The sequence below is a fragment of the Chrysochloris asiatica genome, unplaced genomic scaffold (assembly GCF_000296735.1).
Source record: "Chrysochloris asiatica unplaced genomic scaffold, ChrAsi1.0 scaffold00233, whole genome shotgun sequence".
NCBI classification, from domain to species: domain Eukaryota; kingdom Metazoa; phylum Chordata; class Mammalia; order Afrosoricida; family Chrysochloridae; genus Chrysochloris; species Chrysochloris asiatica.
The window spans coordinates 2,171,647-2,178,303 of NW_006408751.1; the positions used below are offsets into that span (position 1 = coordinate 2,171,647).

General features: G+C 39.3%; 1 pseudogene; it reads left to right on the forward strand.

Moving 5' to 3' along the window:
- Positions 1–2,869: 2,869 nt before the first annotated feature.
- Positions 2,870–6,396, forward strand: LOC102839274 (annotated as a pseudogene).
- Positions 6,397–6,657: the final 261 nt, after the last annotated feature.

Sequence of the window (6,657 nt, forward strand, 5' to 3'; positions counted from 1 at the left end):
GCTCTTTAATCTCATGCCCAAATATCTACCAGATAGCTCTCCTTGACTGTATTTCAGGTTCTCCAATATGACAGATTCCTCTTCCATGCTCATCATCTCAAACCTCTGCTTATTATTATTCATGTAAATGGCACAATGTTTCATCAAAATACTTCAATCAACAATTGAAGAATTTTTCCTTTCTGATAAACCAGATATCACATATATCAGCAAGTCTCATTGATTAGCCTAAACAGTGTAGAAACTTCCCTCTTCATTTTATATCCACTGTCACCCTCATAGCCCAGGCCTTCAGCCACCATCTCCTGTCTTCTTGAATATAGTCTCTGTTTTTTCCCTTTCTTTCTATTTTATCTTTTGCCTCTTCTCCATTGACAGTTGCCCTTATCATTCCCAAATAACGATCTTTTCCATGATAATAGGATAATGCTTTTTCCTTGACTCAATCATGCAATAGCTCCCCTTTAGATTAACATAAAATTCAAACTTTTTCTCATGGCCTGGAATGTCTTTTATCACCCTGCTTCACCTCCTAAACTTGCCTCTTTACTCTTCTCTTAACTTGGTTTGCTCAAATATCACTAGTATTATAAAGAGAGAAAGAAGGTGGGTAGGAAAGAAGAAAGGAAGTATGAGAGGAAGAAAAGAAGAAATATTATCATTTATTATGAGGAATTTATGCCAAAGGTATCAAAGTAAGTGGCAGAGATGAAATCCATTCTCAGCTTATTCCATTTGGGCTAGTATAAAGCAAATGGAAAACTATTGTGTAATATATAAATCCAAGAGCTTATTTAAGGAATTAGTGTGAGTTGATAAAGGAATTTGCATTTTGAATTTATATAGGAGTCTTTTGTGGCTCTGTAGGATAAGCACAGGACCGCTAACTACAAGGTTGACAGTTCAAACCAACCAGTTGCTCCTTAGAAACCTATACAGGATCACTATGAGTTGGAAATGATTTGACAGCACTTAACATCGTTTCTTGTGGTGAACCTGTTGACACAATTTACCTGCCACATAGTGTGATTGTGATAATTGAATTAGAATATATTGACATCATGGATATACATAATACTCAAATTTTTTTAGTTTGCCATTCTCCTATTTTCACAAATACTTGTTACATATTTCAAATATGGGCTAAGCATCATACACTCTATGATTTTTCTTGTTAACTGATAACAGCATCAACTCCATTACCATTACCATAACTACCACCTCCTGTTAGTAAATGTCTGTTCTGTGCCAGGCAGTATAATGGATGTTGTACATACATCATTTCTGTTTCTTCCCAACCTGCATCTATGTTTCCTGGAAACATTAGCAAGGCATTTCTTGAATAAAATATTCCCATTGCTGTTGTTGTGAGCCATCAAGTTAGTCAAGAATATTTGATAAATGCACAGTATTATATATTCTTCCTGAAAAGTTATAATATATAAGTCTAACTAGAAAATTAAAGATCTTAAGAAGTCTTATAGTAAACAATGGTTCACTAACTTACACACTACTTTTGAATCTACCACTGCTTGACTAGCTTTTTGGTTTATCCATTTGATGTTTTTTCTTAGGAACTGTTTACGTTTTGCAGCCTAATTTTCTCTGGGACACATAATTTGATTTTAGTACTAAAAATCTCTTAATGCTGCTTACAGTCAAATGAAAAGTTGTTAAATTGTGTGTTCCAGTCAGCATTTTCTTATTTAATTTGTTCATTGTTATTCCCTCCATTCATTTATGACTGTTATGGGATGAATTGTCTCTGCTGTGAAATCTGCTTCCACTTTACTTATCAAAGATTTTTTTGCTGCTTGTTTTAAAAGGCAGTATTTATACAGACTATAGAAAAATGACAGTCTGACAGGAAAAATAAAGAAAGAGCTGCTTGTTAACTTGCAAAGAATGTAGGGGGAAATGGGGGGGGGGAGACATACGACTTTCTAAACTATTATTTGAAATTGAATAATTAGTTTAATTTTTTTGCTAGAATTTTACACTATTACATCAAATGTGAAAATAGCAGTAATTGGTTGATCAAAGAAAGCAGACTAGACAGAAGTACTACACAGACCGTCTACAACCAAGAGCAAAGAAACTAAGTAAAACAGATACAGATGACAATTGAGAACTGAGAACTTTGAAGGAAAGAAGTTGATCAAATACCAATCAGAGGACGAGATTGAGCTAAACAGTGAAAAGGGAAGCATACAGAGTGCTGAATTATCAGATAGCCTGGCACCGTGAAGTGAAGACAATAGTTTTTCTTCTTTTTAATCCTTCCCTGTAACTCTGCCCCCTTTCTTTTACTTTTTTTTTTTTTTTTCTTTCCTCTTACCTCTCTTTTCTTTTTAATCCCATGGAATGGGCACTACATACCCATTGTTTTCACAGCTGACAGTACCTGCCACTACCTCTCCATAGTTGGTGGTTCATGATCCTGTGGAGTGAACATCGAATTAGCACCACAGCCATGTTTGGTAGCTAGACTTGTGCCAAAACTGTGCTGTATTTTTGTCTTTTTTTCTGCCATTTTTTTCTTTCTTCTTAGTTTGTCCCTCTTCCTATCTTGTTTTGTTTCTCTGATTTATTTTCTTCTTCTCTATTTTTTATTCTCATAGAATAAAGAACCAGACCCCTGACATACTACAGTCAACAGCACACCCAATACTCCATTGGAGCAAGTGCTGCATTCCCACCACAACCATGTTTGACAGCTAACACCATCAAGAGAAGATGGAAAGAATGCACAGAGTCACTGTACCAAAAAGAAATGGTTACTTTAAGAGGTAGCATATGGCTCATTTTGCACAGCAGCAGCCTTGTGGTCTGCTTTTCTTCACTTAATTGGAACTTCCGCTGATCTATCATGTCTAAGGGACCTGCAGTTGGCATTGATCTTGGCACCACCTACTCCTGTGTGGGTGTCTTCCAGCATGGGAAAGTGGAGACCTTTGCAAATGATCAGGGCAACCAAAACACCCCAAACTATGTCACTTTTACTGACACTGAACAATTGATTGGTGATGCCGTAAAGAATCAAGTTGCCGTGAATCCCACTAACACTGTTTTTGATGCCAAATGTTTGATTGGAAGCCGATTTGATGATGCTGTTGTCCAGTCTGATATGAAGCATTGGCCATTCATGGTGGTGAATGATGCAAGCAGGCCCAAGGTCCAACTATAATATAAGGGAGAGACCAAAAGTTTCAATCCAAAGGAAGTATCCTCTATGGTTCTAACAAAGATGAAGAGAATTGCAGAAGCCTACCTTGGAAATACTGTTACCAATGTGGTTGGCACTGTAACGGCCTACTTTTTTTTTTTTTTTTTAAGGTTTTTATTGTGGATTGAGTGAAAGTTTACAGGGCACATCATCAGTTTCACATTCAACCATTCATATGACTTGTTTCATTACATTGATTATAATCCCCTCCATACATCATCAGTTAACAGTGTTTCTCTCTATCCACTTCAGCTTTTTTTTTGGGGGGGGGGGGCAAACTTTGCCTTTTTGGTATTTACAGTCTCGGCTTTTAGGGAAGGTTTTTACATTTATCTGTGGATATCCAGGGCTCATGTATGCAATTACTAACAAGCATAACTGAATAATCAGACAAGGGACAGTTTGCTATGTCTGCTAGGTGGCTAAAGTCTGATCCTCAGAGCCTATGGTTTGGATGGTCTGCAACGCTTGGGCCCACAGGGACTTGAACTCCTGACTGGATCTGCACAGTCTGCATCAGATTCCCCCTTATTTATTATTTGTTTAAGGGACACTGCCTGTCTTAGGCGGTCAGTGTGAATTCCTCAGTCTTACCTGTCATCGAAACTCATTGCAGCATGGCAATGGCTCTGTCTTAGGTTGCCAAGGTTCCACATGATCCTTACCCGTCTCTGGCCACACGTCCAGCATAAGCAGCCGCCATCCGAAGAAGGCAGGGAGGGAGGAGACTGGCTGGGGACTCCATACGCAAGACTTTGCCAGACCACCACCTGCTCTAAGGTGACCAAGCAGGATCACTATGCTGAGGTTCAATCAAGTTCTTAGGGGATCTTAATCTCTAGCAGCTCTGGTAGCGTAGTGGTTATGAATCGGGCTGCAAACTGCAAGGTCAGCAGTTCGAAACTACCAGCTGCTCCTCGGGAGAAAAGATGAGGCATTCTGCTCCCATAAAGATTAACCACCTCGGAAACCCTGTGCAGGGTCACTATGAGTCGGAACTGACTCCATGGCACATAACAACAACAACAACAATCTCTAGCAGGGGTAGCAAATTAGTAGCCACTCAGTGCTCAACTTGAGAATTACTTATATCAGAAATTTGAGCATGTAGCTGATGGATATCCACAGACAAGTGGATATTATTCCACAACCTCCTAAAATGCTGTTGAATTAAGTTCCAATCAAGTTCTGGATTACTGAAAAATAACACAAATCTACTTATATCATGAACAACCTTAGCTGGGAGTGTAAACTGGATATATTGAATCTTATTTCCCTTGAGTGATCTTCCTTTCTCTAAAGCATTTAGTCTGTTTTGTAAGCCTTTATCTTTACTCTTGGATCGTATGAGCGAGACTAATATCCCTAGACAGTTGATTTACATGGTGGGCAGGGCAAAAGGGTAACAATTCCTATTAGTGCAGTGATTCTTGACATGACAGCAAAGACATGTGGCATGTTTAAGGGCCTGGCACCGCAATGATTGCCTCGCATCTGAAAACTTTAACAGGCAATAAAACCTACGATGGTTGATGAAAGATTGCAAAGTCAGTAACATCTATTAACTCCCCATTCCCCCCGCCCGACAGGCAAAGCAGCAGAAAGTTTCTGGAGTTTAACCAGTTCTCTAAGGGTTAAACAGTTCTTAAAGTCTTCTCTGCTGTGGAAATGGCTGGCTGGCTCCTTGGTGCTCTTGCCAGAGGGGCCTCAATGGAGATAGAAGCCTACTTTAATGACTCCCAGCGTCAGGCCACCAACGATGCTAAAACCATTGCTGGCCTCAATGTACTCAGGATCATCAATGAGCCAACTGCTGCTGCTGTTGCCTATGGCTTAAACAAAAAGGTTGGTGCTGAAAGAAATGTGCTGATCTTTGAGTTAGCAGGAGGTACTTTTGATGTGTCAATCATTAGTATTGAAGACGGAATCTTTGAGGTCAAATCCCCACCTGGAGACACTCATTTAGGTGAAGACTTTGACAACCGAATGGTCAGCCATTTTATTGCTGAGTTTAAGTGCAAACGTAAGAAAGACATTAGTGAGAATAAGAGGGCTGTCCGCCACCTCCACACTGCTTGTGAATGTGCAAAGCACACTCTTTCTTCTAGCACCCAGACCAGTATTGAGATTGATTCTCTGTATGAAGGTATTGGCTTCTATACCTCCATTACCCAGTCCCAATTTGAAGAATTAAATGCTGACCTATTCCATGGCACCCTGGATCCTGTGGAGAAAGCCCTTAGGGATGCCAATCTAGACAAGTCACAGATCCATGACATTGTCTTGCTGGGTGGTCTACCAATATTCCCAAGATTGAGAAAAAAGTTCAGGATTTCTTCAATGGCAAAGAATTGAACAAGAGTATCAACCCTGATGAGGCTGTTGCTTATGATGCAGCTGTCCAGGCAGCCATCTTATCTGGAGAAAAGTCTGAAAATGTTCAAGATTTATTGCTTCTGGATGTCACACCTCTTTGAAACTGCTGGTGGATTCATGACTGTACTCATCAAGCACAATACTATTATACCTACCAAGCAGACACAGACTTTCACAACCTACTCTGACAACCAGCCAGGGGTACTCATTCAGGTTTATAAAGGTGAATGTGCCATGACCAAGGATAACAACTGCTTGGCAAATTTGAACTTATTGGCACACCGCCCGCACCTCGTGGGTGTTCCTCAGATTGAAGTCACTTTCAATATTGATGCCAGTGTTATCCTCAATATTTTTGCTGTGGATAAGAGTCTGGAAAAGATAAAAAAATTAGCATCACTAACAGCAAGGGCAGCTTGAGTAAAGAAGACAATGAACGGATGGTTCTAGAAGCTGAGAAGTATAAAGCTGAAGCTGAGAAACAGCAGGATAAGGTGTCCTCTAAAACTTCACTTGAATTTAATATAAATTCAACAGTTGAAGATGACAAATTTCAAGGCAAGATCAGTGAAGAAGACAAACAGAAGATTCTTGATAAATGTAATGAAATTATCAACTGGCTTGATCAGAATCTTACTGCATAGAAATAATTTGAACATCAACAGAAAGAGCTGGAGAGAGTTTGCAAGCCCATCTATTACCAAGTTATACCTCAATGCCTGGAGGAATGCCTGGGGGCTTTCCAGGTGGTAGATCTCCTCCATCTAGTGGTGACTCTCTGGGCCCACCATTGAGAAGATTGATTAAGCCAGTATCTAAGCATAGATACCTTAGCATTGTTCCACATTGAAGGACCCAAATTTGTAGCACATTCAATAGCAGTTTTAAAGCATAGAATTGCTGTACTAAATTTCTGGGCATTCTCAATAATTGAAAATCGAGTTAAGAGTAATAGGAAAAGAAAGTAACATTGCACTTTACTAACACTGTGCTGTAACTGGAAAATGCAATATCTTAAAGTTGTATTTAAAATTGGCAAAAAAAAAAAAAAAAAA